The following is a 10,395-nucleotide window of genomic DNA, read 5'->3' on the forward strand; positions in this document are numbered from 1 at the left end:
TGAACCTTTATTGTTATGTTTTTGGTTTTCATTTAATTTTTTATTTAAACTTTAGTAATTTTGTTATGTGCTTTTGTAATTTCATAATTTTTTTAAAATATATTTTTAGTATTTTTTTTTCACTTTACTTTTCAGTTAAGTTTTCTAAGTTTCATTTATATATATATATATATATATATATATATATATATATATATATATATATATTGTTCAACTGTGTGTGTGTGTGTATATATATATATATATATATATTATTAAATATCTTTATTTTATTTCAGCTTTATTTCAATTAAGAAAAACTTTTTAATAAGTTTAAGATAACAATCATGCATAAAGCCATCATAAAAAAGTCAACATACAAAAGTTATCACATATAGACACAAATATAGTACGTCAAGATTGGTCACACCAGGTTTGACCTCCATGACAAGGCACAAGTAAACATTTGATGTTATTGACTTCAGATTTTGTTACATCTTAAAGCACCATATCTGAATTAACACAACTTACATTATTCATTTTGTTTAGTTAGATTCTGATCAATTTCTTAAGAAATATATTACGCAGACTGATTCAGGATTAAATCTCTGAGTTACTTTCAAATTTAAATTGTGAAGCTTTGAATCAAACTCACTCTTTTTTGTTAATATCAGCAGGACTTGATATTTGTTGGTGCAATAAAATGGTGACATGCTGAAACAATTGAGAGTAACCACGGGCCCCAGGTTGTGTAAGCCGAGCCCTAAAAGGCCATTAGAGGACCTTAAAGAGTGGGAACCCATAAGTCCTCTGCGCAAACTTGTCTGCACCCCTTTTTAACCAGTCAAAGTCATTTTTTATGATTGTTTACTTGTTGGGAACAGGAGGCCAGGCAAAGCAGATGCAATGAAAAAACCCCAACTGCTCCCATAAACTGCTCATCCCAATAAGCAGTGGGTGCCATGACCTGTCATCACTCCAGCTCACCCGTTCATGATTTACACCCTCTGTCCCTGTGGGGTTTAAAAACTCGCAGTAATCCTTCAGGGATGGCCGTTTGAACCACAGTGGAAGCTGCCCAAAGAGAGGGAGGATAAAACCGAAATCCAAGACAGACAGCCCCACAAAACTGCGAGCAGAAACAGATGCAGGGAAGCTCCTGTGTTTATAATTGATTTTCAAGGGCAGCGTCTTGTTGTCAGAGTTTGTCTAACAAGCTTTTGCCTGGCGCCCTGGTGCTCGTCAACCACGGGGCGTCCGATGCGCCGGCCCCTCCTTTCTTCCCTCGGGATGGCACCATCCAGAAATACCTGGATCAGGCTGTGGAATGAGATTATTTTAAGAGATACTCTTGAAGTCTCATCTATAGATAAAACAAAGGAGTGTTAAAGGGACAGTTCGCCCAAAAATGAGGCCCAAAACTTTTAAGATCCAAAAAAAGCACACAAGTCTGCTCATCGAGGCTGCATTTGTTTAAATACAAAACTGTAATATTGTGAAATTATATTACAATTTAAAATAAATGTTTTATATTTTAATATAATATTGCTGTGATGATAAAGAGGAATTGTCAGCAGCCAATACTCCAGTATTCAGTGTCACATGGTTTCAGAAATCATTCAACAGTTCAAAAGTTGTGCTGGCTCATACTTTTTTTGTGGCAACCGTGATACAAATATTTCAGGAATCTTGAATTCAAAGTCAAAATCTTTTGTAACATTATAAATGGCTTTGCTGTCACTATTGATAAATTTAATGCATCCTTTCTGAATAAAAGTATTAATTTCTTTAAAAAAAAAAAATCGTATTGACCCCAAACGTTTGAAAAGTACTGTAAAGGTTGCGTGAAATTAATCCATATGACTTTCAATTTTTGCCCTATTCACTCTCAAATGAAAGGAAAATACTGATCAACACATGTTCTGTCACCATATATGAAGTAGCCTTGTATGTGTGTGTGTTGAAGGATGTTTAGATTTAATACGAGAGTGATGATACTCCAGTCCAGACAGATTTTTTTTAGTAAGAACACTTACATATTGTCGAGACACAGGTATTCCCAGCCCCTGCGTCTTTGTCCTACGTGTTTACGTCCGAGCTCATGCTTTCTTTGTGAGACTGAGGGGCTAAGGCAGTAATTGGCCATGGATCATCAATCTTACAAAGCTTCCCAAAAGCTTTTCACCCGAAGTTGTGAGAAGACGAATGAAAGTGAGTCGCCTCCCCGTTGCCAGTGAGCAGGCCCTGGGTGGAGCGATCAAGTAAGCCTGTGGTCTTTGAGAAACCACAATGTCGGGTCCTACTGGAGAGTCCATCTGGTTTATGTCACATAACCCGTTCTTTGTGTCAAATGTATATGAGACACTTCATGTCCCTTTGAGGATGCATGGCAGGCAGACAGACAGGCCGGCACATTGTTTGCGTAAGGCTGGGTGGAACGCAGACCTGTCGCGATCATCAAAAGAGTTGCTCCCTGCTTATATTACACAAATGTCTTTAGTATGGTTTCTGTGCTGTGCATGAAATTGAAAATGTCTTGAGAATTTCCATGTGAAGAAAAATGACTTCAATCCAGTCTGCGTTTATGGTTTCCGCTTATTGTTTCTGCCTGATTTATTGACCGAGTTAGAGTGTTAGGCAGCGTTGTCTTTCATTTAGCATTTTTCTTGCTTAATGGATTTGAGGTTCTTGTTGTTGGTAAATGAAAAAGAAGGCATTTCATTAGTCAGAAGTCATATAATACAAAGCTGTCAAGCCATTTAGTCCAGTGTGAGGTCAGTTGAACCCTAGCATTTGCTTTCAGACTGTATTGGGTTTGGCTGAACTTCGGATGTCCACGGTTTGGCCTCCTCGGAACGCACAGGAAGACTCACAAATTTGTCAAAACGAGAGGGATGGAGTCAAGCGGCTCCTAGCGCAAGTGTGGTTTCTGGGGTCATGACAATGTCTCTGCATTTCTCGTCGACGGAGATACAGTATGGGTTTCCCATCAGTCTGCGCATGTTATTTATCGACTTGAGCTCGTCCAAGTTAGCCTGTGTGTGTCCATGAGCGAACCCTGGTGCCTCTGCTACGGGACCCAAATCTAGGCCCAGGTCTTGAAGATGGAAAGGGGTGAAAAACAAACTGTGTCCATTTCTCCTCAGCGTCCGAAAGTAATCAGTGGTGTCATTGCACCCGTAAATCTCCTGTCCGGCAGTGGCTGGAGTCCCAGATGGGAACACATCCCTCCACGTCGTAAATCATGAAGCATCCTTGCCGAATCAGACTTCAGCTGTATATTCCTCAAAGTGAGGGGTGCAGAAATACTGCAGAACTGTGGCCTTCGAAGTCAATTTACAAAGTGGACCGCATCTATATTCCCGCGCAGAGATAAAAGTACATTTCTCCCTCTTATTCTTTCAATATCTCTCTCGCTCTCCCTCCCTCTGCCTTTCAAAGCACTGAGCACGCTTTCTTGCAGCTCTGCTACAGAATGCTGTGAAATTTGATTTAAAATAATCCTGTTTATGTTATAGCAAAGTGGCTTCCTCCTGTGCCTCGTCCTGGGAAATGACCTGTTGTTGAGCCTAGGACGCGCGCACAGAATGAAAAACATAGTAAGTGAATGAAAAGAAAAAAAATACAATATAAATGTAAAGGCAGAAAAACGTATGCTGCTATAGTCATGAAAGCACATTGAAAAACAATCAAACACAACTCCAAACCTCTCTGACATTTATTGCCGTTTTAAAAATGTAAGGCAATTTTCAAATTTCCTATCAATAAAAACAGACAAGAAACAAATTCTTATCTTAGTCTGGCTGACGGCGACATCTGTTTTCATCTCCGTAACTGTATATATTCCACGGTCAGGCATTGATTTGGGATTTGAAACTCAACTCGATTGTGTAGACCTTGTGCAGACTTTTTTTTTTTTTTTTTTTTTTTTTTTTTTTTTTGCTTAAGAATTTCAATATCAAAAAACAAGCAGATATTTCAAGTCTGTGTGCCAGATGAAAAACAGCACAAGTCATGTGGTAAATAATATCGTCTTTCCAAAGTCACTAACATGACATCTTTGAGAGAAAAAGAAAGAAGAAAAGAAACCATCTCACCAATGCTATAGAGCAGAGGTGCCCAATTTTTTTACTAAGGGCCAAAAATCAAACTTTATTGAGAACTGTGGGCCAAAAGTAAATTTATGCATTCTGCTTTATCCAACTATATTAAAATTATTTTTTCTAAAACAAATGAACCCATATTCTCTATGTTTCATTGTATTTTAACACTTCTTTTTATGTTTGCAAAGACAAATGTACTATTCCTAGAATCAGATTTTTTCAATTCTCATTTGGGCCACTTCCATACGTGGTCCTAAATCCGATACAGGCCAGATGTTTTGCAATGCGACTTCAGTCTGAACAGTCGTATCGGTATTCATGTGACTTTTACCTCATTCTACAGCAACATTTGTCACAATTCTGCGCTGAAGGACAGTGATGTGTCCGAGCTCATAAGTATTACAGTGACAGCTCATACAAGCAAAACACGAGGGCTAGTAGCCTATCATAAAGGTTTCGCCTCCTCATTTTTGTTTTTTGTTTTGTTTTTATATTGCCTACGCATAAATTAGCTGGCTTTAACAGCAGATCACACTATAAAAAAATGTGTAACCGCTTACTTTAATGTCCTCCGTGTTTACTTCCAAATGACAGCGTGCTGCGTGACGTCTTTTTATCGTTCTTTTGCGCATGCGCGGGTCAGTCCAGGACCATGGTCTGTTCACACTGGAATCTGATATTGGCCACATTTAAAACAACAATGTGAACAGCTATACAAAAAAAAATAAAAAATCTGAGCAATAAATCAGAATTGAGCACGTAGTCTAAGGTCTTCACAGGCCAACTTTGCCCCGCGGACACGGGTTTGGGTATTGTTGAGGATCCTATCATGCATGACAGTTGCTTAAATTAAAGAGAGTTCACCAAAAATGAAAATTCTGTTAACATTTACTCGTTCCAAACCTGTATGACATTTATTCTGTGGAACACAAAAGAAGAGATGTGTAAATAATACCTTTGCCACTCTTTTCAATATAATGAAAGTGAAAAAAGGACTAAAGCTGTCAAGCTCCAAAAAAAAAAAGCACCATAAAAGTATCATAAAAGTTGTTCAAAGGACTCAAAATAGTAGTAAATAATGGCAGAATTTTTGTGTAAATTATTCTATTAAATGGGCCGTGTGTTAGAGTCACATTGGGATGGTTTATCTCACTGTCCCTGGTGTTTTTGAGATCCTTCAGGCAGTTTGGCTGCTGGACACAATGGACAGGGCCCCAGCAGGACTGTTAATCATCACACACACTGAACAAGAACACTGAACGAACGTACTAATGAGACACCAAGGTCACTGTCTGTCGTGTGTGAGGAGTGATTCCCAGCAGCTGTGATACATTAAAGAGGTAGTGTCTTACACTGATAGTTTGCAGGCATATTAAATAGACCTTTCAAGCTAACATCTCTTGTTATGGCCTACATGTTTAACTATTTAACTTTTTATAATGACACTAGCTTGAAATAACATGATTTAACGATGCAGTACATGTTCAACCTATAGAATAAAAGTCAGTTATAAAAAAAATCAATCAGATTTTAGGCTTGAAGGAGCTAAAAATATATTTTATTCAGATTTTAAGCTTAGGTTATTATAGAACTATGGCTAGGGTTGCTCTGGGAACAACAAAGGATGTTCATCCAGGAGTAAATCATGTCAGGCGTGATGTGACAAGATTCAAGCTACTTGTCTTTTAACACAGAAAGCGAAAGTTCAGCACGATGCCAAAAATAAATCACATATCAGAACATATTTTATGTTTTATGTAGAATGGAGAGAGATTTTAGACCAATGGAATTTCAGTAGAGGTGGGACTGCCAAGAATAACGCTGCAGAAATAGAAAACATGCTCACTGCAGTCGAGGCCAGTTTGGACAAAAAACATGGACAACATTTTAACGTTCTCTGGTTCATCTTCTTGGCCTTGTTCGGACACTATGTAATAACAAGCCACAAAACAAATATACCTCTGTAATATCCAAATATTCCAAAGATCCCAAATCCAAGATCCAAAGATCCAAAGATCCAAAAGAACCAAGAGTAGAGCAATCCCCATTTATCAAGAAACCCACCAGCGTTGGTGGTCTACATTATTTACCGCCCTCTATTTCCTTAGACCTATGCTCATTTTTTTCAGTCTCCTTCCACAACCCCTTCCCGTCTCAAATGTGCCAAAATGACAGAGTGCAATAAAGGAGCACGGTGGCACAGAACGCACCAATCCCATCAGTGCATGACTTTAATTACCAGGCCACCGGTTTGCCATAATGGGGAAAAGGTGGATATACAAAAGACTTTCATAATTCATCCGACTTTTTCTAATTTAAAACTTTTCTACATTCCTTCATTTTATTCTTCAGCTCATTTCTCTGAAGCATGCCCGATAATTTCCTTTTAACAAAAAAACATTTGCATAAGCGAAATTATCTGCGCACAGCGTGTCACACAAAGAATGAGAGCACAGGAGCACAGGTGGCTGAAACCAGACTTGATGGCTCGCTGTTGCTTTCTCACTCTCCCTTTCCGTTTCTCCCATGTGCTAACCGTCTCTCTCTCTTTAACTATAATGGATATGAGTGTGGCAGCATCTCCCCGGTGATCATGACTACAGGACTAAAGCTGGTGTTGCTGGAGTCTCTTTGAAGAATGAAAAATGCTGTGGGCCAGATTTCATCCATCTAGAATAGACCCTTGAGTCAATGCTTCTATACAGACTTGGCTACAGCTAGCCGTTATAAGCTTTAATGTGATGTACTGTACGCCTGTCGCACATATGTTTGCATGACAAGGTGGACATGTTGTTTCGAGATTCGGATCACTAAATAACAGACCTTTTAAACACACATAGGAAATTAAATTACTAAGGTATTGTTAAAGGTGTTGTTATATTTTCTGTAAAATAAATTTGTCTAAAACAATTAATTTAATCTAATTTAACTGTTTCCTTCCATTAAAATATTTACTATCATTCCAATTAAATTTCAATAAAATCTTAATTTGAGTGAAAAGTTAAACATCTCTGATGTAAAAAAAGATTAACTTTATTTTCAATTTTAAAATATATATATATATATATATATACACACACAGTTGAACAAAATGTTGTGCCTCGCAGGATAACAGTGCTACATATTTAAATATAAAATAAATAGAAACATAAAAAGTAAAAGTGTAAACATTGTAAACATATAAACAAGTATAAACCTACACAAAGCTAACCTACTGAAAGAAGTAGTCCAAGTATATATAATCTAACTATACATATAAAAATATACTACACGTATACTTAACCTATATGCATATACAAAATCTAAAACTACACATTACATTAATACTATATACCCTGGATATATGTGAACATAGAATTTCAAATATTTCTTATAGATTTTGTCTTTCTTTTATTATAAAATTGTCCAAATCCTAAAACTGTTTATTTTCTTTTGATTTAGACTTCGAAAGACAGATTTTCAGACTTTTCTATAGAAAAAAGACCACTGTAACTCTGTATTTGGCATTTGCTTTCTGTGACCATTTTTAAAGCACCAGTGGTGATATGAACTTCCAAACAATGTGTCATGCAAACATTATGGACAACAGTTGTGGATGTTGACATCCCTGTTTTCTCCATAGCAGCTATATATACAGTATAAATTAACTAAATTAATAACTAAATTTTTTTACAATAAAAATGAACCATCACTGAACTTACTTAAAGCTGGACTATGACACTAATTTCCAAACTTTGTTGCATTATTTTCCTGTTATCACTGTAAAGCTGCTTTGAAACAATCTGTATAGTAAAAGCGCTATATAAATAAAGGTGACTAACAGTTGATGAATCAAGTTAATTGTCAAAAATCTATTCCCAATCACACTCTACGATAAGCTACAAGTAAACTGTGAGAGAATACTGTCATCTTACCATCACTTTGAGACGTTAGAATAACAGTCAGAAGTGCCAGCTCTTGTCAATCTTCTGCTGGTTGTCCCTTCTCTTTTACGCTCCACTCATTTCGCTTCGGCTCCAGTTGACCTTATTATAGATAATAAAAACCTTCATTAGACTGAATTCCAGCACTTGTTATAATAAACACAAGCTGTCACAAAACTAGCCTTTCAGAGGAGTCGAACAGTGTGGCAACACGGCTCAGTCTGCTTGTACGTGAGAGAGAGTGAGAGGTCAAAGGTCAGCATTTGGAACAACCTGGGAGCACATGTCTGTCTGTTTGTTCGGAATTAGGTGCTACTTTCTCAAGCAAAGTGAAAAGCTTCCTTATGCCAAGTGTTTATCTACAACTTAAGAATATTAAACAAGCCTGAGTATAATATGTGAACACAGAAGGTGTAAGATATTTGAATGAATAGGTGCCCTTACTTATAGTTACTTACTTAGCTTGTACTGGTTGGAATAACCATTATCTCCTGTTAAGGAGGAACAATTTGATGCCATCTTAAAAAAATGTTCAAACTATGCAAGAGTAGTTTAGAGTCAAATTAAACAGTATGATGTGAAAAGTCCAAATATTGTTTCATGTCCTCAAAAGCAGTTTGTCATTAAAGCAGCTTTGCTATGTTGGCCCAGATGTTTCTGGCAGACTTTGATCAGTAGTAAAATTGTTCATCCACAAAAAACCATTGCAATCCAACACTGCGCTTGAATAACAATGATGACACCAAAAGATAGACGTTGAGCGAGAGGGATAATTGTTGGAGAAAGCACTTCTGCACAAGTCTTTGAAGTGATATAGCACATTCTGGCATCGGTAGTAGTCTTGAGGATTGAGGTCAACATTAGCATCTTTCATTCTTTCTTTGTTTCTGTCTTAATCTGCATGCCATCTACAATCATACTTCTCATTTTCCCTCTTAGACCTTCCCAGAGGAACATTTTATCACTCAAAGGCTGGTCTTTCATTGCTCTGGAGACATAATGGAGTTCCCAGTTATGTTTAATTTAAGCATCGAACTTCATTTCTGATGCTTAAAATTCCTAAGGAGAGATACAACTAGAAATAAACGAGACAGTTGTTGACATTGAGTAATAGTAGAATTATAATAATAGTGTGGTATTGGAAGAATTTGACAAGAAATTCAATCCTGAAAGATCTTTGCAAATCTGAGCACGGCAAAAAAAAACGTCATTAAAAGTTCTTATTGCTCTATTTAATTTCATTGCTGGAGATATAATTGCGATGTTGAGGAGATTTCATGTTCTTTTGACCTTTTCTCTTTCTACCAACGAGGTTCTTGGACCCACCAGCATGTTCATAAAGGGAGGCGGCTATAAATAGATGTTAGGTTAATTTGATTTATACAGAAATGGAAACATGCTGTGACCCTTTAAATTACAAACGGCTGCAAGCCAGGCCTGTTAGACACCTGTGAGCATCTGATGCTTAAATGTCCTGTCCACATTGTATTTTAATTGTCTGAATATTGTAATGCAATCATTCTCTGTAAGGGTAAATTGTGACATATGCTCTAAAGCAGTAGAGGAGGTTTAATTTACACTGCCAAGTTTAATTTACATTTGGAAAGTCCACTCATTCTGCATGCGGATGATGTGCGAGTATCTGAACATGTTGCTAGAACATGTTAATGCTGGATTTTGTGTGTAAAAACTCAAAATGTTAAAAGCATTAATACTGATATTTCCTGTGAACCTGTTTCCCCCCAAATATACATCTATGCTAAGACGTAAGTGATATACAATGAAACAGGCCCTTGAATCGACAAAGCTTTTTAGCTGTCTGTGTGGTCCACATGGACACACATCACTGGTGTGTATGGGAAATCACTCTCCAAGGGCCGCGTCTACTCTGTCTCTCTGGTCCCAGGGGACAGAGCTCCACACAAGATGGAGTCAAAAGAGTTTTATGCATTTTTCATGCTCTGATTCAGCTTCTGCCTGCTGGACAAGGTCTGTCTGTCATCTGCATGTCTCTGTGTGATTTATCCAGCTCCAGGAATGCTGTTCTCATACTACCAAAGTTTGTATTTTTTTGCCTTTGCCCTGAGTGATGGTATCAATCAATCCCAGAGACGTACTCACCAGTTTAAAGTGACTGAAAAAGCCCCTCTTCACAGGGGTTGCATTTTCCAGTTCCTCTAACTGCGGATCGAAACCTAAACATCAACTCTTAAAAATAAAGGTTCCAAAAGGTTTTCACAGTGGTGCCATTGGAGAAAAAAAAATTTGGTTCCCCAAAGAACTTTTCAGTGAACCGTTCTTAAAATATATATTTTTTATTGTAAATATTTTAATAATCTAACGAAGTTTTTTTAACAATAAAGAAACTTTTGTGTGATTGTTAGAAGTTT

At 37.2% G+C, this 10,395-nt stretch overlaps 1 long non-coding RNA gene across 1 annotated transcript; it reads right to left on the reverse strand.

Annotated features, from left to right (window-relative positions):
- Positions 1 to 529: 529 nt before the first annotated feature.
- LOC306989129 lies at positions 530 to 4,698 on the reverse strand. Its single transcript, XR_013795585.1, has 3 exons — positions 4,643 to 4,698; positions 2,016 to 3,548; positions 530 to 1,299 (listed from the first exon to the last, which is right to left on the reverse strand). It is a non-coding gene; the product is annotated as an uncharacterized lncRNA (long non-coding RNA).
- Between the last annotated feature and the right edge of the window lie 5,697 nt (positions 4,699 to 10,395).

This window comes from Phoxinus phoxinus (assembly GCF_949152265.1).
Source record: "Phoxinus phoxinus genome assembly, chromosome: 21".
In the NCBI taxonomy this organism is placed as follows: domain Eukaryota; kingdom Metazoa; phylum Chordata; class Actinopteri; order Cypriniformes; family Leuciscidae; genus Phoxinus; species Phoxinus phoxinus.